Source organism: Grammomys surdaster, unplaced genomic scaffold, assembly GCF_004785775.1.
Source record: "Grammomys surdaster isolate TR1022 unplaced genomic scaffold, NIH_TR_1.0 145, whole genome shotgun sequence".
Taxonomy (NCBI): domain Eukaryota; kingdom Metazoa; phylum Chordata; class Mammalia; order Rodentia; family Muridae; genus Grammomys; species Grammomys surdaster.
The window spans coordinates 2516030-2536903 of NW_021604603.1; the positions used below are offsets into that span (position 1 = coordinate 2516030).

At 48.7% G+C, this 20874-nt stretch overlaps 1 protein-coding gene across 1 annotated transcript in view; it reads left to right on the forward strand.

Annotated features, from left to right (window-relative positions):
* The first annotated feature begins 4314 nt into the window (after positions 1–4314).
* Pik3c2b (phosphatidylinositol-4-phosphate 3-kinase catalytic subunit type 2 beta) overlaps positions 4315–20874 on the forward strand; it is a 61983-nt gene continuing 45423 nt past the window's right edge. The window contains exon 1 of the mRNA XM_028764642.1: positions 4315–4623. The gene's annotated coding sequence lies outside the window, so the exon portion shown is untranslated. The remainder of the gene's footprint in view (positions 4624–20874) is intronic.

Here is a 20874-nt window from a genome sequence, read left to right on the forward strand (position 1 = left end):
CTGAGAACCAGAATTCAGATCCTCAGAATCTATAATAAAAACACCCAGCATTGTGGTGTCCTTGTAGTCCCAGAGACTGCAAAATGGGGGGACAACAGAGATGCTCCAGAGTTCACTGGCCAGCTAATTTCAAGCAAAGTTCCTGGCCACCGAGGGACTCTGTTTCAAACAAACAAACAAACAAAAAATTGAAAGCATATATGGGGGCCCTGTAAAGAAGCTTCCCCTGGGAACCAGTTAAATATTATTAAATACAATATTTATTATTGCCACCATAACAAATACCCTCCAGGCCCTAGTTAAGTGGATTTTAAAGCATACAAAGCTAGGACTAGGGCTGTAGTTCAATGGTAGATCAATGCCTCTAATGCATGACATATGTCCAGTACCCAGTACTGACTGCCAAGCAAACCAATAGGGAGCAGAGTGTGGTGTGCAATAGGTGTAATCTCAGCACTTGGTAGGTGGAGGGAGGAGGATCGGGGTTCAAGGCCACCCTTGGCTATAGAGCAAGTCTGAAGCTAGCAGAGCTACATCAGAGTTTGTCTAAAAAGCAAAACCCTCGATTTCAAAACAAAAGTTTGACCTTACAGTTCAGTAGGTTAGAAGTCCACCCAAGTCTCTGGACTGAAGCCTGGGTGTCACAGGACAGTGTTTCTTCTGTTTCTTGTCTTTTCCTCATCTCTAGAGGATGTCCAGCAGCAACCTGAAAGCCATCCACATTCATTCTCCTCACCATTCCTCCATCATCACGGGGCCCTCTGATGTCAGCTGGGAAGGTCTGTCAGTGTTAAGGGCCGGAATGATTAGACTGAGCCTCGCTGGATAATCCCAGATCAGCTTCCAATCTCCAAACCCTTGATCACACCTGCCTTTGCCTTTTAAAATAGCATTTTCTTTTGTCGGGGAGCGGGGGTGAGGGGGACAGGAAATGGTCATTCCTTCCGCTGGAAGTTCTGCCTGCATGGATTGAATACTGTGTGGCATGTGTGGGTCTGGGGGACAGAAGTGACTGAGACAGAGGTCTGTCCTCTGAGGCTGGAGTGACAAGCAAGGGCCTCAAATTTAAATTTGAGGGAGCCATCTGCTCATCTAACCTTTTTTTTTGAGCATGTGCTATGTGCCAGGGCACTGTTGGAGGCTTCATGAATACACACAAGTTTGAAAACTACAGTAAGGGCTGGTTGTGGTGACACATGCCTATTAATCCCCTTCCAGGACCTCTATCCAAAAAATGCCTGGTTTACTAACAAGTTTCAGACCAGTCAGGATTACATAGTAAAAGATTCTGAATAATAATAATAATAATAATAGTAATTATTATTATTATTATTTAAAATGTTTAAAATCCTTTTCTTAGCTTTAGGCACCTTGTCATGCTAAGAGCCACCTCCTCTTCCTCTTTTTCCTCCTCCTTCTTCTTCCCCCTCTTCCTTTTCCTCTTCTTCTTTTGGTTTCTCAAGACAGGATTTCTCCCCAGCTGTCCTGGAACTCACTCTGTAGATCAGGCTAGCCTGGAACTCAGAGATCTGCCTGCCTCTGTCTCCCAAGTGCTGGGATTAAAGGTGTACACCACCATGCCCAGCAAGAGGCCTCTTCTCTATCCTTCTGCTGAACCTATCCTGCAGACCTGCCACTTTGACTCAGTGTTATATACATCTGGGTGTCTAAGTGCCACAGACAGAAACATTCAGATAGTATCTGCATCATTGTACTAAAGTTCCCAGCACTAGCGGTGGCTTCTAAGCTAGCTGTAAGCAGCTATGGGCCTCCATCCCTACCTAGTTCTCTCTTGGTGCTGAGGGTTAAGCCAGGGCCTTGTATAAACTGACCTAAATACTCCCTCATTTCTTTCTGTGGTCATTTAAAACTTAACCATTTTTCTCAAGTCTTCAATTCTATCTTTTGTTTGTTTTGTTTTGTTTTGTTTTTCAAGTCAGGGTTTCTCTGTGTAGCCCTGGCTGTCCTAGAATTTGCTCTGTAGACCAGGCTGGCTTCAAACTCACAGAGATCCACCTGCCTCTGTCTCTCAAGTGCTGGGATGAAAGGCGTGTGCCACCACAACCAGCTTTCTATACTATTTTTACTCTTTTTGTCTCAGCAGAATCCTTAAAGAAGATCAAGTAGCAACTATTTTTTCTCCAGGGTCTAGCCTTAAGACTTACTACTCAACAAATACATCTGCCTGTGAGTCTCTCCACTCAGAGAGATCTCAGGCAACTTCACCCACGTGCTTTGGGCCATCTCCTTCCTTCTTTGGGACAGTTTTCATTTTCTCTCCTTTACTCCCTGGTCTTACTTCTCAGCATATGAACAAATTTCTTGTCTTAAAAACAAAACAAAACAAAACAACCAAAAAAGCCAAAGGTGTTGGCTTAGCACCTAGAAGACACGGGCAGTACAATCATGCAGTTGAAGCCAGCCTGGGCTACATGGCAGGTTCAATTGCCAGCCTGAGCTACATGGGAAAAATCTGTGCCAAATTACAATACCGATCTTGATCCTTCGTGCTCCTCTGTTTACTGCTTTGTATTTCTCCTAGTTGTTAGGCTTCTTTCACTCATCAAGCCGTCGGAACCTGATTTAGGTTTCACAGGCCTCTTTACCTCTTCACTCACCTAGTGATGCCTGCAGGGTTTCTGTGCATCCGTTCACACTTCATCCTCAATAAAAACAGGACAAGGCTGGAGAGATGGCCCAGTGGTTAAGAGCACCCTCTGCTCTTCCAGAGGTCCTGACTTCAATTCCCAGCAACCACATGGTGGCTCACAACCCTCTGTGATAGAATTTAATGCCCTCTTCTGGTATGTCTGAAGAGAGCAACAGTCTACTCATATAAATAAATAAACCCTTAAAAAGAAAGGAAAAAAGAAGACTCTGAAACCATTAAAAAATATTTAAAAAAAAACAAAACAAAGCAATATTCTCTCTCAAATACTTTAGAATTGTGAACTCACTTTGGGGGAGGGGCGTTAAGATTGAGTTTATTTCTAAATTCTGTGTATGCTTGTGGGGGTATGTGCATGTGTGTGGATGCTTTCAGAGGCCAGGAGAAAGCAGCAGCTCCCCTGGAGTTACACACCACACCGTTAGGGTGCTGCCTGATCTGCCTGCTTCTGCCTCACAAGTGCTGGATTGTGGGTCTGCACCACCAGGCCTGGTTTGTGAACTCCTTTTTCGTACTGCTTTTCTCCTCCACAGGGCTTCCTCTAGTTATTCAAACTCCCATTCTAAGATGGCTCTCCTCCTTATGAGAAATCCCCAGTTTCTACCTCTACCAACCTAGGAAGGTCTTTAGCTCTTGTCTCCTGGAAAACTGCTTGGGTTTATTACAGAGTTTCATACAAATAACAGGGGGAGGAACCAAAGCCCCCGTATGTTTTATAAAGACCTTTCTGACTTTGACAGACTGGAATGGTAGCATCTTAAATATTTCCTTGAGGCAAGGCAAGAGATGCCTAGCAGATGTTTCCATAGGAGACTTAGCTGGAGAGCAGAGAGCATCTGAGCTGAGACACCCCTTCCCACCGACGCATGAAGGGGTACCGAGGAGGAAGGCTGAGAACCACGAGCACCCCAATATGACTGGCAAGAAAGGAAGGTAGCAAAGAACAAGTTTCTGGTTGAAGAACGTGTACTTGGAGATCCGAGACCCTGGTTACAATGCAAACGGAGCTGGCCAGTACTTAGTGGAGCCTTTAGGAAAATGCTTGACACAGGTGCTTTAAGGGAGGTGCCCGGAGAAAATAACACCGTTTCTAAGTTTGCTTCCTATCTTAATTGGGTTGGAGGCTCCTCTGCTTCTCCTCCCAGCTCAGGTTGGAAGACCGCCCTTGAGCAAACCGGAGAGAGAAAACTGCCAACACAGCTTCCCCACCTGCACCTCCTCTGTGAAGGTGGTAGTTCTTTAGAGCATCCCTATCATGCATAATTATAAGAGGAAAATTTGAAACCGATAACTGAACGCCCAGCCTGTGTGTCCCTTCCAATAAGGTGATCTGACTTGTTTTCACCTGACCCAGAGCAAGGGGTTCCAGCCTGAAAAGCGACGACAATCTGCTATTGGGAAGTGGGACTGCTGGCCCTCGGGGTCTGCTCAGGACGCCGCACACGGTGCGGAGGCGGGAGGAGGAAGGGGGGAGGGGGACAGACGAGGGAGGGAGGGAGGGAGGGGGCCGGGATTCCCGCCGCCCCGCCCTCTGGCTCCCGCGACTAGGCGTTTCGGCTTTGCGGCTGCTGCCGGCGGCCTGGGCCGCGGTCCTGGCAGGAGCCGGTGAACCTCGCGCGCCGTGCAGTGCGCTGGCTGTCCGAGAGATGGCTTCTCCCCGCTCGCCCGCGGCTCGCGCTATTGTCTCACCCGGGGCTGCCTGACTGCGAGCTCGTGCACGCTCCCGGCCGACAGCACGGGGCCCCGGACCAGCCCCCAACGCCCGTCGCTTGCCCGAGTGTCCCCTGCTGCGGAGATTCCAGTGCCGGCGCGGTGCGGGCGAGGGGAACAGGCGACACTGAACATCACGCAGGGGCTGGAGCCTCCTGGAGCCTCCGAGCGAGCCGGGTCGGCGGAGCCCTAGACACCCAGCCACGACAGTCAGGCTGTCGCGGCGGAACCCGCGGCCAGCGCAGGTAGGACGAGCACGCGGCGGGAAGCACGGCCCCGGGGCTGCGGAGCGCCCTCTTAGTCGAGGCGGCGTGGGCAGGGCTCCCGCCCCGAAGCGCCGGCGCCGGGACCAACAATGGCAGGGCCGAGAGCCCAACCGGGTCCTCGGAGCTCCGCAGGTTGCTAGCCCCCACCCCACGGCCGCGACTCGCGGCCTCGGCCGGCCAGCACCCGCCTCCTCCACCGGAGCACACTTCCCGGGTGCAGCTGCAGGGCGAGCTGGGGTCAGGGGACCGCTTTGGAGTCGATTTGTTTATTAGTTTGTTTAAGAGCAAAACCTGTCTTGGAGTGGGGGTGGTGGGAGTGGTGCCTTCCTGTGCAGCCGGTGAGAAGTCAGCGTCCAACCTCGGAACTGTATACATTTTCGGTCAGGAGGAGGGTAGGCTTGGCCTTATAAGGATACTGCAGAAGCAAAAAGACTGAAAGCTTGCTGGAGTGTCTAGGACCTTCAGGCCCGAGTCCCCAGCCCTCCGGGAAAGTGCTCCTCTTCTGGACAGTACTTGCCCCTCATTTTTCAGTTCCATACAGCAGCAGCTTTGGTGTGGTGCGATGATAGAAGCTAGAAGCCCCAGCAGGGCTTCCAAGCTGGGGTGGGTGGGGTGAGGAGTCCAGGGGCTTGGCAGGCTTCTGGGGTGTGGAAAGAGGTTACCAAATGTATGAGGTTAGTGCATACACCCTTGTTGTGCAGAGGTTGAAGTGTCTGGGCTCTGCCATTGCTCTTTCTCCTTCAGGATAACCTGGCCCTACATCTCACCTCCCTTTCGGGATCTTTGTGGTTTCCCGGTCCCAGCCCACCAGTCATATTTAGGGTGGAAGTCCTATTGTCTCTGTTGCCCTGATATTTTTATTCAACTTGGTCAGAGAGTACTGCAGTCTGAACTGATGGACCCGACCCTAACAGACCCTTGATTCTTTACCAGGCAGCTAGACTAGCTACCTGGGCTACAGAAGTGGGCTAATACAGCCCCTCCTTTCTCTAAACTACCTGCTTGTCTGGGACGTGGCCAAGCAGATGTAAGCAATTTGCACTTAATTCCAGCCCCAAACCAGCCCTGAATGAAAGCTTACTCGATTTGCTTCCTCTAGGCCTTGGGAAGAGATTCAGGAGACAAATGGTCCTGGAAGGGCAACCCTGCCCCACAAATATTCTCCCTCTCTCCAGCTGCAGCTCCTGGAGCCCAGTCAATGAGCCTGCAGCTCCTTCAGAGCCTGGCAGTCCCATTCGGGGCTGGGTCCATGGAAAAGTTCAGTTGAGGCATATTATCGCCCTGCCTGACAGCCTGGAGTGTCTGAGGAGACGGTGGCTTTGAACAAGAGCCCTGGACCCAGACTGTGGCTGCTTCTTCTTTGGTTTTTGGGTAAGCCCAAGGTTTGACTTGGGTAAGCAGTAAGCCAAAGCTTACTGCTGAATGCATGGGTGTGTATGTCTGAATCTGATCAAGTTCCCAAGCCTGGCCAGAAGGCAGCCTATCTATTTTTCTTTCCAGTGGAACACTGGGTAAGGAATGCTCAATTAGTTTATTTGGGGCCCTGGGCATTTTTCTGGGGTGCTCCTTTGGATTTGCCTGTTGGTCTAAAATGTATCTTTTTTTGCCATGACCTAATTGTGCTCCTTCAGAAGCTCCACAGCCTTGTAGGCCTATAGGTCCCTTTGTGGTGCCCTGTCTCGGTATTTAACAGGTGTGGGCTGTCAGGAACATTGGAGAGAAAAATGGAGGAGTCTCTGTTTCTTTGGGGATAGTGTAACTAATCACAAACTTCAAGTTCCTCCTGCTTCCAGGATGGACACTTAGTCGACACCATGAGGAGTGGTAGAGAAATGAACGTGAGGCCCCGCTTTGAGTGAGTCCTGGTGAGACTTATTTTCCAGACCCGTGAACGTGGACCCTTTGTGGATTTCATTTCATTTTCATATTTGTTAAGTGGGAGGGGAAGTATCATGGCTCAGAGGATTGTTTGACATACATTAACCAAATGCAAATATGTGTGCAAAGATGATCAGAAAGCTGCAGAGTGCTCCACAAGTATTAGCTAGAGCATCCATCCTGAGAGAGGAAGTCCAGTCAGGGGTGTAGATGGAGCAGGCTGAGGGGACTGTGGAGTAGGAGCATCCCAGAGCCTTTCCTTTTTTGAGTAAGGGAAGCATGGTGTGATAATATAAATACTATTCCTTGTGTGTTCCTCTTTAAATAGAGCCGACAGATGGGAACTGGGAGAGAAAGACTATTTAGTAGTTGTAGAGGATTGGGAGAAAGACTTTCCAAAGTCTTCCTACTGTCTGCAGATAGGGCAATGCTGACCTGCCCCCCCCAAAAAAAAACAACCCATAATAGTTAATACATCCTGGTGCCAGCCAGTGAGTGTATGACAGAGGTGGGGTTTGAAGCAGGCAAGCTCATAGCTCAGCATCACTACCAGAGACAGAGAATGGGCAAGCAGCAGAGATACAGACTACATAGATTCCCTAAATACCCAAAAGATGCCGTCAGACTGGATCCCGAGTTAGATGAGAAACTTCTCAAGGACAGAGGCCCTGGAAGATGCTTCTCAGACCCAGCCTGCTTCACACTGCCGAGTGCCTCTTAGTTACCTGTTGTGAGGAAGTGGAAGAGTGAATGTGAGCAGTCCTGAGCTCCGAAGTCCCTTACTTTCCCTGTCAGGATAACCAACCAGATCAAGGCATTTTGATTGCTGGGCAACTCTGGTAGTAGATCTGGGCTTAGGAGCCTCTGGAAAGCTTAGGACAGCTTCCTTGTCTTAGTTCAGTGGTTCTCAACCTTCCAAAGCGGCAACCCTTTAATACAGTTCTCCATGTTATGGTGACAGCGGCCATCAAATTATGTCATTGCTACTTCATACTTTGCTACTGTTATGACTTGTAATTCATATAAATAGTTGATATGCAGGACATCTGATATTCTGCCCTTGTGAAAGGGTCACCAAAGGGGGCGTGACTCTAAGTTGAGAACCATAGTTTTAGTATATCTGTATTGGATTCACTTGGTGTGTGTGTTTGTTCATGTGTGTGGGTATGGTTATACATTACCATGCATGTGGAGGGCAGAGGACAACCTTTAAGTATCAGTCCTTGCCTCTCTCCTTGTTTAAGACTGGGTCTTTCTGCCCAGGAGTAAACCAGAGCTAGCTGGCTCCTGGAGATCCTCCTGTTTCTGCTTCTGGTTGCCTAGCACTAGAGCATCTGCTCTCACCTGAGATCCCCTCTGCCCAGACAGCCCTCAGGACAGTGCGCAAGTGATCCTCCCACCCCTGCCCCCAATTGAGCCCCTGGTGTCTGGTTTTGTAAAACAAATGTGAGGGGCTGATTCTAATCTCTCAGGATCCTACAAAGTGTTAGACCTGAGAAGGACCTTGAAGATGACCTCCTTGAGAAGTGGCTTCAAGGTCACAGCTTTGCTAGCACCACTGGAACTTGATGCTGGTTCCAGGGCTCAGAACAGAACCTGCTTTCTGCTCCTTCAGCTTGTGCTTCAGCCAATGCTGTCGCTGGCTTTCTTGTTGGGAAATTCCCCTCAGAACCCAGAGAATAAAATGTACTCACCCTGGTTAGCACTCTAGCTGCTGTCCCTCTATCCTGAGAAGCCCCTAGAGGATGCCTCTCATAGTATCGAATTTCAAAGAGAAGCCAATGCTCACGTGCCTCTTTGGAAATACAACCCCTGGTTGTACCTGTGGCAACCCCCCCCCCAACCCACCACACACACACACACACACACACTACCTTCTTCAAAACAGTGCTTCTCTCCCTTTTCTGGGGCTTCTTAGCCCCAGTCGCAGACACTAAGCATTGTTGTCCCCACAGGCTTTTCTTTTTGTTTTGTTTTGTTTTTTTTTTTTTCATTTTTCAAGACAGGGTTTCTCTGTGTAGCCCTCTGGCTGTCCTGGAACTCACTCTGTAGACCAGGCTGGCCTCGAACTCAGAAATCCGCCTGCCTCTGCCTCCCAAGTGCTGGGATTAAAGGCGTGCGCCACCACTGCACGGCTTTCTTTCTTTTTTTATTTTTTTAAAGATATATTTTTATTCATTTTATGTATATGAGTACAGTGTAGCTGCCTTTAGACACAACAGAAGAGGGAATTGTATGCATTACAGATGTTGTGAGCCATCCTGTGGTTGCTGGAATTGAACTCAGGACCTCTGGAAGAACAGTCAGTGCTCTTAACCACTGAGCCATCTCTCCAGCCCCCTTTTCTTTGTTTTTATTTGTTTGAGGCAGGGATTCACTAGCCCAGACTGACCTCAAATTTACTATGTAACCTAGCCTAACCTTCCTCTGCCTCCTGAGTGCTGGAATTCAAGGCGTATGCCACAACAACTGCCCAAGGATTCTTAGCAGCTGTACTTTGAACCCAACAAAGAAGGAAAAAAGGATGCCCTTGGGGAAAAGTCCAAGTCCACAGAAAAGTGGGAGCACATGATAATGATGCCATTTAGGTCTCTCCATTTGTAATGCTCATACCATCATCTCAAGACCCTCTCCCTGCTCCACAACCTCAGAGGAAATGGCTGCTGTGGCTGGAAATGGAACTGTTTTCCTTTTACAGGAAAAAAAAAAAAAACACCAGACTTAGCAAGATTAACATACCCAACTCAGGGGAGCTGGAGAGATGGCTCAGTGGTTACTGTTTTTCCAGAGGTCATGAGTTCAAATCCCAGCAACCATATGGTGGCTCACAATCACTTGCTATAGGATCTGATGCCCTCTTCTGGTGTGGCTGAAGATAGCTACAGTAATATTCATACATATAAAATAATAAAAATTTACCCAAGTCAGGTATGTTGCCGTGTGTGTGTGTGTGTGTGTGTGTGTGTGTGTGTGTAAATGTACTACTACCTATGTGGTGCCTGGTGCCTGTGGAAGTCAGATGAAGGCATCAGATCTCTTGGAACTAGAGTTACAGATGGTTGTGAGCCATCATGTGGCTGCTGGGAATTGAACCTGAGTCCTCTGTAAGAACAGCCATGCCGTCGTCCACTGAGCCATCTCTCCAGCCCTGGTTTATGTCTTTAACCATAGTGCTTGGGAGACTGAAGCAGGAGGATTACCTCACGTTCAAGGATAGTTTGAGATACATAGTGATTTCCAGGCTAGCCTAGCCTATAGTATAAAACCCTGTTTCACACTAACAAAAACGGATTAGTGGACTGGTATCCATGAAAATACTTTTTAGCTGTAAATACCTACACGAGTAAAAGTTATTTTATTTTAGTCACTAGTGTGGTGCCACACATATGTGTGTAAGGAAATGTAAAGATTTTGGAGATACTCCATAGAGACAAACAGCCGGGAAACTGAGCCCAGGCTCCTTCATAGAGGGAGAGTGGGTGTGGGAGGAGCAGAGGGCTACCTGAGTGGTAGCATGTGAGAAAACCTCGAGGCCTAGAAAATGCTTAGTAAATGTCAGGGCTTAGGGGGACATGCAAGAACTGGACTGGGACTCTAAGTGGAAGGCCCTGAGTACCTGATAAATAAGGGAGAGACAGGTTTTTTTTGGTTTTTGGTTTTTGGTTTTTGGCTTTTGGTTGTTTTTTTGAGACAGGGTTTCTCTGTGTAGCCCTGGTTGTCCGGGAACTCACTCTGTAGACCAGGCTGGCCTCGAACTCAGAAATCCACCTGCCTCTGCCTCCCAAGTGCTGGGATTAAAGGCGTGTGGCGTCACTGCCCGGCCAACATTTTTTTTTTTTTTTTAATTAAAAGATTTGTCTGTTTCTGAATTTGTATTTATGCAGGTGCCAGTGGAGGCCAGAAGGAGGCGCTGTAGTCCCCCAAGCTAGAGTTACAGGCAGGTGTTAGCTGTGGGTGCTGCAAACTGAACTCTGGTCCTCTGCAAGAAGCCATCTCTACAGTCTCTGTTTTCTTTAGTTAGTTATCTAGTTTGTTTATTTATTTACTTATTTGTGACAGGGTCTCATATACCAGACATCTTGAACTCACTATGTGGCTGAGGCTGGCCCAGAACTCGTGACCCTCTTGCCCTGAGCTCCTAAGTGCTGGGGCTGCAGGCCTGCACCACTATGCCCTGTTCTGGTTTATTTGTTTTGTGGGAAGGGATCTGAAAGTTGAATGTAGGGTGCTTAGTCTTTTGGTTGGTTGGTTGGTTGGTTGGTTGGTTGTTTTTTGAGAGACAGTCTTACATAGAGTTCAGGCTGGCCTCAAATTTCTCATCCTCCTGCCTCTCCTTTTCCAACGCTGAGATTTACAGGTATATGCCCACATGCCTGCTTAGGTCCTTTTTGAGTGGCCTGGCCAAATGAAGTATTCTAGGGGTGCAGAGAGAGAGAGCGTGGGGGAGGAGAGTTCCAGAATGACTGCCCACATCAGTGTGAGCATTTGGTCCAAAGCAATGAGCCTAGGTTTCCATGTGAGCCTGGAATTCTCCTGTCAGTTGGAGAAGAGGGGAGGATGGTGAATTTTGGGTTCACACGAGTTTCAGTTTAATTCTTGATCCTATCATTTCCTGGTTGTGTGACCTTGGGCAGGCTGCTTAATCCCTTTCCTGTTTTATAGTTTCCTCACCCGTAAAATAGGTATAATAATATCCACATTTAAGGACTGGTGTACGGATCAATAAGACAATACCCAGCACAAAATACCAGAGGAATAAAAGGCCAGTTTCCTTCTTTCTTCTACCGCCTCTGGACCCCTCCCCCAGCTGCTGACAAAACACACTGGCATTTGTATGTTGTGGAGGTATTTCCCTGGCTCTGTGGATTTCCTTGCTCCAGTATGCCAGGCCTTTAGTCACACCCTGGGTACATGCTCCCAAGCTGCAAACTATAATAGCTGATCCCCGCTGAGAAAGTCCTGTGCTTACTGTTTCTCTGGAGACCCTGGGTTAGGGTCCCATTAAGAAGGTGCTTGTGAGTATGCTCTGCTGAGCCAAGTGGACCCCCTTCGTCTGAGTGGTCCTTTTACTGAATGTACATTTAGGCTCTTTCTCCCTTGGGACCTTCTTATGCAAATTTGGGGATAGCAGATGGGAAGAAGGTGTCAAACCTAGTACATATGAAGTAGCACCAAACTGCCTGACACCTCCCTCCCACGCCCGTCACTATCTTCTTTGAAATTCTATATGACTTTACTGCAGAGACTTGAAACAGTCTCTTGAACACCCGGTCAAAGTGGGGATTCTGTTCAGTGGTCATCCGGGCTCACTGAGCAAGCATGCATGGCGTATATACGTACAGAAAGAACATAAGGAGATTAAGAACAAGAGGATTGGAAGAAGAAACTGGGGGAGCTTCTAAGGACTTTGAGTGGTAAGTGGGAATAGAGAAAGAGAAAGTGTAAGTGTGTGTGTGTGTGTGTGTGTGTGTGTGTGTGTGTGTGTGTGTGTGTGGTGGGGCAACAGTAGCCAGCCTTTGAAGTATGATTCAGGTGTGGATGGGAATCAGGGCTTGGGCAGGCCCTACCCTTCAGTACGTACAGATGAAAGGGTTAAATATAGACTGGCCTGTCACGCCAATGTGGGGAAGCCTGGCAGAACCCCCCTGAGGTCTGGTACCATCACAACCTTGCCTGTTCCCATTCTTGGTACCTCCTGTAAGCATTTCCTTCCTGTGGCTGAGAGGTTAGGGACACTGAGGATCTCCCAGAGACTATCTCATCTCTTAGGCCCTGTACCCCAAGTGGGGGCTTTTTCTCTATCTGAATGGATGTAGTTGAATTCTTGTTCATCCCTCTGGTTTGGGTCCTTGACTGACTTAGAACAAGGCCAGGATATCCCTCCCGGCTGGTACCAGAGAGAGGGGAAGCCTTCAGCTGGGAAGCTTCTGCATAAGCACTGGGGAAGATCTGGTGGCCATCTGGATCAGGCTGGGGTTGGTGGGATCCAACTCCAAGGGGCTACATGACAGAGCAGTACTAGATCATTCTAGAGAGCACGAGATTGTGGGCTCAGGAGTGGAGATCATGGAGGCCCGCACTAGAAGGCTAACCACCAGTCTGTGATGGATGCCCATCTCCTGTACCACGGTTTCCAGGGGCTAGTGGGCTGGGCGCTCTTTTTTCTTAGCTCTCTAAATGCCGGGGGTGGGGGTAGTCACACCTCGGTCTAACACCCCTGTGTGAATTAGTATCCGATGCCTCCCCCCCCCAATCTGTTTTAATGGAGACTTTTTTTTTCCTAAGCAAGCTGGTTCACTTTCTTTTCTCTCTGTTGTTCCCCTTGTCTGTGTTGAAGCTGTGGTTTCCTCTGGCCTTCCTGAATCAGGAAATAGTAGCCATTTCTGACACTTACAAGAGGTCCGGGAATCCTCTGGGGACAGGTTCTCTGGGGTCTTTACTTTCCTGGCAGTCTATTAACCTGGGTGCTCCACCTAGGCCAGGGCTGGGGTGCAGAGAAGGCAGAAACTACATGGGAAGGGCCAGGGCTGCTGCCCCTGAATCTGGGGTGGCTATTTATCTTTTTTTCTTCAGAGTTAACCTACTTTTCTCAGATGCCTTTGCCAGTGATACTAAGAGTGTAACCTCAGAGTCTAAGCCATCTCTCTCTCTCTCTCCTCTTAGGAGGCTGGTGAGGGAGGAAGGGAGATGGGGGGCGTGTGTAGCTGTAGGTTCTGAAAGTGAAGGTGTAGGATATAGGAAGATGTAAGGAATGGGGAGATGCAGAGTGATTGAAAGGTGTAGGGTATAGGGATTGTGAGGCAGGATGAATATAGAGTGTCATCAGGGGAGGGTGCAGGATGAGTGTGGAGTAGGAGGAGATACAAAGACTATGTGTAGGATGGGAGAGGTATGTGGGAGATGAAAGAGGTTTCAGGAACATGCTCGGTTTATGTGATTCTTACAGCATTGGTTGCTTGGGAATGACTGCCATCTACCAAGGACTGATGTGAAGAGTGTCTTCACATGGACTGAATATACTCCACTGTGTAAACACATGGCTACAGTGCTGATTTGGGAATGGTGTCCAGGGAGGGCTTGGAGACAGGTGGGATAATGCTTCCTACCCGGGAGAGAAAGAAGCCAGCTTCTGGCATGGCATCCAGGCTGGTCAACCCCTCTTCTGGTTCTCGGAGATGGTGGCTTGGCCCACAGCCCTTTTCTGCTTAACTTACAGGGCCAAGCCAGTAGCAGACAGCCACTGGCAGCCCACACAGCTTGTCACAGCCCACTGCTTCCCACATTCAGACTTACAGGCACTCACCCCTGCCCTTCCTACAGATGGGACTACTACAGGGGGATGGATGCCTACTGGTTTTCTTTATTCAATGTGCCTGATCATTCTGAGTCTCACCCCATGTTCCTGGTCCCAGACCTCACATATTTGCTTTCTGGACGAAGAGCACAGGAGCAGAATCTTCTCCACATTGGGTGTATGGCTCCCTTTCCACCCTGCAGCAGCGCAGTGGGCGTCTTACTATCCTCTCCTGTCACAGACAAGAAGACTCTAGAAAGGAGATTAACCCAGAGAGCTGTTACCAGAAAACCCTCAAGAAACTGTTACAATAATTGAGAAGATGTCCACCTTCCAAAGAAGGTCCTGTAGGCATTGTTCCATGTCCCCTAGCTAGTCCCAGGTCTGTGCAATTGCCCCAACATTCATCTCCATCCTGTCAGGATGGATCTGATTTGACATATTCTTCAACACTGTCTCCTTGCTCTGTGCCACCTCTCATGGGTTTGCACAGCCCTGGGGACTTGGAAACCACTATTAGCACTGGGGAAGCCTCCAGTCCAGCAGGGTGTCTGTCTATCCTCTGCCCTGGCTGGAGAGGAACAACTGTAACCTGTTGGTGGCCTCTGTTTTGTGTGCTGGTTGCTTCTGGGAGTGGTTTTTTTTTTTTTTTCCACCCAAGAAAGAATACTAAAAACTGAATTCCATAATGTGTGAGCTGGGAACCTGAACACAAGGCTGGGGGTGACGGGGGAGGGTCTAGGTTTTATAGGAGGCCTCAGTTTGCATGAAGCAGGCAGTGTTGATGCCGAGAAGGAGGATAACTGGTATCGAGGCAGAGCCTAAAAAGCTACTGTGTCCTGTTCCCCCAGTACTGGTCTGCTGTCCACCTCCAGAGCATAGCCTCTGTATCGCACAGTACCTGTGGCACTGTAGTTAGACAAAGGCTTCCACTGTCAGTGTATGGAAGTGGGGGGTGGTTTGGGGAAGTAGGGGTGGGATGCTGTGAGAGCTGTGTGAATGGAACTCAACAGTCCCCTCCACTGGAGGCCGTTTGGTAAGACGTGGTGGTAGAAGAATGGGAAGGTTCTGCTCTCCTTAGAGGAGCCTGAGGCTGGACTGAAGGAAATTAGCTTGTTTTGGGGCTTTGGTGAGGGAAGGGAGAGAGCAGAAAGCAGGAGCCAAAAGGAGGCTGCTGTAATTTGGATAAACGGACACTTGCAAGGGAAACGATGCACAACCTCCTAGCAAGGGTTAAATGGACACTGCAAAGAGAGAATATAGGCCATCGAAGAGAATGACCTTGGTGCATGCCATGGCATGTGGACCTGTCTAAGTTAGGGTTACTATCACTATGATAGAACGTTATGACCAAAAGCAACTTGGGGAGGAAAAAGTTGGTTCTGCTTACACTTCCAGGTAACAGTCCATCACTGAAAAACAAACAAACAAAAACAACAACAACAAAAAACAAGGCAAGAACCTGGAAGCAGGAGCTGATGCAGAGGCCATGGGGGAGTGCTGCTTACTGGTTTGCTTTCCAGGTCTTGCTCAGCCTGTTTTCTTATAGAATCTAGGACTACTTATCAGGTTTGGGCATCACCCACAAGCTCCGCCCTCCCCCATCAATTATTAATTAAGAATATGCCCTATAGACTTGCCTGCAGCCTGATCTCACAAATGAATTTTCTCCATTGAGGTTCCCTACTCTCAGATAGCTTGTGTCAGAAAGCTAGCCAGCACAGGCTTAAATACAAAGGAAGCAGGGATTGAACCTTTCTGATTTTGATGGGGGAAGAGTTGGGTTCCTGGCAGGAGACCCAGGGATTTAATGATATTCCCTGTTTTTGCTAGAGCTGGAGAGGAATAGAAAGGACAGGGCAGGGCAGGGCAGGGCAGGGCAGGGCAGAGCAGAGCAACAGGTGTGTGGTGTGAGTTGTGGGGCCTGGGCTCCACTGTAAAGATTCTATGTAAAGATTCTGTGTGGGTATTGGGGATGATAGAGCCAGAGGTCTTCCTTGGAGGGAAAAATGGACCAAGCCACACGCACTGGGCCATACCTGTAAGCTCAACATGTGGTGGATCAAGAGTTCAAGACCAGCCTTGGCTACATAGTAAATTAAAGGCCAGCCTGGGCTTCATGGAGCCCTGTCTCAAAAACCAAACGAAACCAAACCAAACCAACTCAAGGGATGGTAGCACACATCTTTTATCCCATTACTTAGACAGCAGAGACTGGTGGATGTGAATCTGAAGCCAACTTGGTTTACACAGCAAGTTCCAGGCCAGCCAGGGCTATTTGGGAAAGAAGCAATTGAGCAAACAAAACGAACAAACAAGAAAAATCTATGTCTTCCGACCCCTGCATGGCGTGTGTCCTAAGGGAGGTACTTCCTAAGACAGTGTAGAATGGGTTTTCTTCCCCTGAGTAAAAGCTACTAAAAGTTGGGGTGCTCCAGGCTGCGTGAACCTGAGGGCCTCCATGTTTTTACCATCTTGTTTGAGAGCTCTTGGTGCTCTTGCCCTGTGAGGTAGCTCAGGATATGAGTTACCTCCTTTCTCCATGCCCCAAGGAGGGGCTGAATTATTTACATGTTTGCCACCTTTGCCAGACTAAACGCTCCCTGGAATTACATGCCAGTTACCTGACTCTTGCTTGGATTTGACGATTCTCAGCACTACTGGAGTCAGTTCTGTGGTGTGGAATTCGGAGAGGAAATAACCCAGAGCCCTTGGGTTCTTTGGCTCTTGAGCAGCTCTGAACTACAGTGAGGTGGCTGGAAGCTTCACTGCCAGCTGGCTGGCTGAGCGGTGCCTCAGGCCTCCCTCTCTGGCTCGGGCTCACAGGAGGGAGGGCCTGCTTTCTCCCTGCTCTCTGACGCTGAACCATTGTGTGGTTCTGTGCTGGCCACATTGCCCTTCTGCCTGTCCCTAGTCATTTGAGGGCCTCTGTATAGACTGAGTGTGTAGCCTGGTACTGCTCAGACCCTGGCATCAATCTACGTGACCATGTGCATGTTCTCTTCCTTCACCATCTGACTGCCCTATCTTTGGGGGAAGTTGTCTTTTTACTCAGTTTTTGTCTTCCAAAGAATCTCCCACCTGTGGCGTCAAGCCAGCTGTACCTTTGATCATTAGTGACATGCATGCAGTTCAGGGACTCACCCTACTGAGTCACGACTTCAGGCAAGGGGCCAGGAGTTTCTATGTGTTTGAAACGCTTTCTAGATGACAATTACACATAAATGGCTCTGCTACGTAGGAGATCCAAGCTGAAGTATTGATAGCAGTACTTTGAAATGCTTAAGCAGAAAAAGAACACACATTGGTGTGTGGAGATGGGGAGGGGAACCCGGCTGTCAGGGATTTTCCTATGTTCTGAGACCTAAATGGCAATTTGCTCCTCGCCCTTTGCCTTTCAGTGCTGGGGATCAAATGCAAAGCCTCCGATAGGCCAGGCAAGTGCTCCGCTACTCAGTCACACAGTCCAGGCTACTGTTTGCTTTTTAAAAGAATTCCTAGTACCCTTTAGAACCAGTGGGCCAGAGCAATTTCCAATGTGTCTGCCCAGCAGAGGCTGGTGGGGAAGAAACTCAGGGAACATGAGACTCTAATTATTGGAATAGTTGGTTGCCACACCTGGAAAATGAAATCCTGAGTTTTTAGAGGAAGCCAGTTCACACTGTCTGACCTCCCCTTTCCTCTCTGAGCCTTGCTTCCCCTTGGAGGTGGCAGGGATGCTGATTGTTCTGTCTCCTTGCTTCCCTTCCATGGCTGACAGCCTGGTGGTACCTCAGCCCACAGCCAGAAACGGAAGTAGAGGGCACTTTGTATAGTCTTATGTTCGTCTGTGCACCCTGCCCTATCAGTGCCCAACCCAGCCCCAGTCTGTGTTGGAAAGACCCTATGCAAGGATGCCATCTGTGTTCCGGGTACCCATCTCCATGTCTATCAAATCCTTACTACTAGAGACTTCTGTCTTTATATTCTGATTCGCAGCCATTCTCTGCTGAAGTATGTTAATTTCGAGCTTGAGGCTAGAGAGCGTAACTTGTAATTTTTTAAAACTTTACTTGTTTAGTTTGTGTTGAGACAGAGTCTCATGTAGTTCAGGCTGGCCTCAAACCCATTATATAACTGAGACTGGTTTTGAACTCCTGATCCTCCTGCCTCTATCTCTCGAGTCTGGGGATCATAGACCCCACTATGCCTGGCACAATTCTTATTTATATGGATGTTTTGTACACTTGTACACCAGAAGAAGATACCAGATCCCATGGGATTACAGGTATAGTTGATTATGAGCCACCATATGGGTATTGGGAATTGAACTCAGGACCTCTGAAATAGAAGCCTGTGCTCTTAACTGCTGAGCCATTGGTAAGCCACTCTGGCACAATTTTTATAACTAGCTTTTCTAGTAAAATTTAATTCTAGATACAGTATTTTAATTGAAATTTTGTATATTAGTGTTTTACTTGCATGTATGCGTGTGCACCATGTGCCCAGTGCCCTGGAGGCCAGAAGAGGATGTTGGATGCTACCAGAACGAGAGCTCCAGACAGTTGTGAGCTGCCATGTGAGTGGGTGCTGGAAATTGAGCTCAGATCTTCTAGGAGAGCAACTCGTGCCTTCAACCACTGAACCATTTCTCCAGTCCTGGAATACAATATTTTAAGACCATTTTTTGAGATTTGTGTAAGGGACATGGGGTCCAATTTGGGGGCTCGGGAAAGCTCTTTAAGAGTATAATCGCAGAGCAGAGTCACAAGGAGATAAGTTAGAGTCACATAAGGGAGCTGGATTGGGAAAGCTATGCCCAGAAGCACGTGCCTCCATCAAGTCAAGAGGTGCTAGATGCACAGGGATGCAGTTAGAGGTGACAGGGGGAAGGGCAAGAGAGGCCCTGTAGCTGAGGCCAGTAGAGAGCCATTGAGGGGTTCTAAGCAGGAAGTGAAATGATCCGATCCATACTTTAGGAAGAACCCCCAAGCCTTGAAGAGGGAGTGACTGTAGCAGGAGGAATGTTAGGAGTCGGCTGTAGCTCAGGAGAAAAAAGAAAAGGCCAGGACAGTGGCAGTTAAGACAGGAGGAAGGATTAGCTTTGGAATGTAAAGAACAGAATCACAGCCTGTGGTGGGACTTCAGATGAACAAGGTGGGTTTTCCAAATGACTGGAGGGTTGTCTAGCCTGGGATTGGGTAGTGCCATTCAGTGGGGAGCCCAGGATGGGAGCAGAGAAGAAAGGGGATGGAGGCTCAGTTTTGGCCCTTTGGGTTTTGAGGTATGGGTGACCACATGAAATGAAGGAGGAATGCACATCTGGAACTATCATTGTGAGGGTGGTGTGGACAGGAACAGGGGTTCATGAGACTGTAAGTGGAGGACTAGGGGGTGAGCAGCAGGCTGACGATGCAGGTTTGAGTCAACACCCATGTTTGAAGAGTAAAAAAGGGAGAGGCAGACGAAGATGGAGAGGGAGAAGAAGGGAAAAGTGAGACCAGTGAGATGGCTCAGCCGATACAGTGCTTGCTCTGCAAGCCTGCTGACCCGAGTTTGATTCCTGGAGCTCACACAAAGGTGGAAGGAGTGAACCAACCCCTGAAGGTTGTTTTCTGACCGCCATACATGGACTGTGGCACATGCATATGTGCATGTGTGCACGCGCACACACCAAACACACACAATAATAAATAAGTAAATAAGTGACTGAGTAAACAGAAATCGTGTCACAGGACCCAGGAGCAGAGGATAGGAGAAGAGAATGCTCTAGAGAGAGAGCCAAGTGGACCAGAACAAGGGACACTGACGACCTGGGACACGGGAGTCCCTCTGAGTTGGGCAGCCAAGGTATTTGGGGAGTGCCTTTAGTGGGAGAAGGTACCTCATGACTGAGAGAACATGGAAGGGAGCGTTGGATGCTGTCCACTCTGTCTTGAAGCTGAGCTGAGAACGGAAGGATGAGCTGAGAACGAAAGCGGAGGGAGCTCAGGCTGTAGGTTTTGGCTTTAAGTTGGGAGAGCCATTGTTTCTATGCCAGTGTGGAACCCAGTAGAGAGAAGGGCTCAGCTAGAGGAGAGGGGAGGAAGCTTATGAAACCTAAGGAACATTATCCTGCAGAGGATCAAGTGGGTGGGGCACGAGAGGAAGCCAGTTGTAGCAGTAGGAAACCAGATGGAATAAAGTCAGGCCTTGTGCAAGTGCGGATAGCTTAGTGTGGGAAGAGGCAGGAAGTTGGGAGATTATTGCTCATGGCCTTAGTTTTCCACTATACAGTGGTGCCTAGCTAAGGCAAACATTAACACTCTGCTTGTCCCAGCTCAGGCAAGGCTAAAGTACAGTCACCTTCTGGATTAAAAATCTTAAGGTGGGCTGGGGTACATCTCTGTAGCATAGTGTGATGACCCGGTCAGTCCTATGTTGAGCACTTTTCTAGTGCCCTCTGAAAAAACAATACGGTACTCTTTTCTGGGACCATTTTCCCATCTTTGAATAGCCAAGCCTGGCTATCTTGTCCTGTTCTTCTACCCCCACACACACACCTTTTTTAAAAAAAGATGTATTTTTTTATGTATATGAGTACACTGTAGTTGTCTTCAGACATATCAGAAGAGGTCATTAGATCCCATTACAGATGGTTGTGAGCCACCATGTGGTTGCTGGGAATTGAACTCAGACCTCTGGAAGAGCAATCAGTCTCTTAACCGCTGAGTAGTCTCTCCAGCCCCAAAAGTAACCTTTAAGGAGCTATGGCAGGGTGGAGAGGTCAGCAGGTGAAGAGATGAGCAGACAGCTGCCTTGATCTTTGGGGACCTGCTAAGGACAGTAGTAATCACATCTCACAGCCAGCCATGACTCTGGCCAAATTTGCCAGGGTCCTGGGAAGGCACCTCAGGTGGAGGGGAACCTGTCTCCTGTTTTGAATTGAGTGGAACTTACCACTCAAGAATCTGACAGGGCTGTGGGTCAATGGTAGAGCACAAACATATCACACACACACACATACCCCCACACACAGTCCCTCATACCCCCCACACACCATGTACACATCACACCACACACACCACTTACATTCTCAT